The sequence below is a fragment of the Penaeus monodon genome, chromosome 34, assembly GCF_015228065.2.
Source record: "Penaeus monodon isolate SGIC_2016 chromosome 34, NSTDA_Pmon_1, whole genome shotgun sequence".
Classification (NCBI taxonomy): domain Eukaryota; kingdom Metazoa; phylum Arthropoda; class Malacostraca; order Decapoda; family Penaeidae; genus Penaeus; species Penaeus monodon.
The window spans coordinates 5971674-5972161 of record NC_051419.1 but is presented as its reverse complement, the minus strand read 5'-3'; the positions used below and the strand labels follow the sequence as shown (position 1 = coordinate 5972161).

The 488-nt window shown below is 33.0% G+C and overlaps 1 protein-coding gene across 1 annotated transcript in view; it reads right to left on the bottom strand.

Annotated features, from left to right (window-relative positions):
* LOC119594539 overlaps positions 1-488 on the bottom strand; it is a 24704-nt gene that overhangs the window by 3487 nt on the left and 20729 nt on the right. The gene's annotated exons all lie outside the window — the stretch shown is intronic.

Genomic DNA, 488 nt, shown 5'->3' with positions numbered 1-488 from the left:
AATCCAACCTACTTTTCTTTCCAAGAGACAGAACGACGTTTTGGAACCCAAACGTCATATAATATCTGACAATTGTGTAATGAAATTCCTTCACTAACATAACACCTACGGCATCTGCATTGTGTGTGATCTTTTTTACTCGTATTCATGAATTCCTACTTCCTGTAACCCACCTCAGTTTTCTGATATTATTACTGTAATTATAATAAACATAACGTAGGATAATGGGTTCCATTTCTACTATTTCTCTTTCCCTGTTTGTTTTTTTCTACTTTCTACTTTGAACACGTTATCTAATTTTCTTAACCACCTGTTTTTTGTGGGAGAAAAAAAAAATCGGCGTACACCTTAGATATTACAGTTCCAGGAAAACAATTAATTCCTTTTCGATATAAAAAAAACTCTCTTTCCTAAATGAATAACACAAAACACGAACACCCTTTTTGTCTTCAAAAAGATGCAGTCTCTTAATCACATAAGTGATTCTC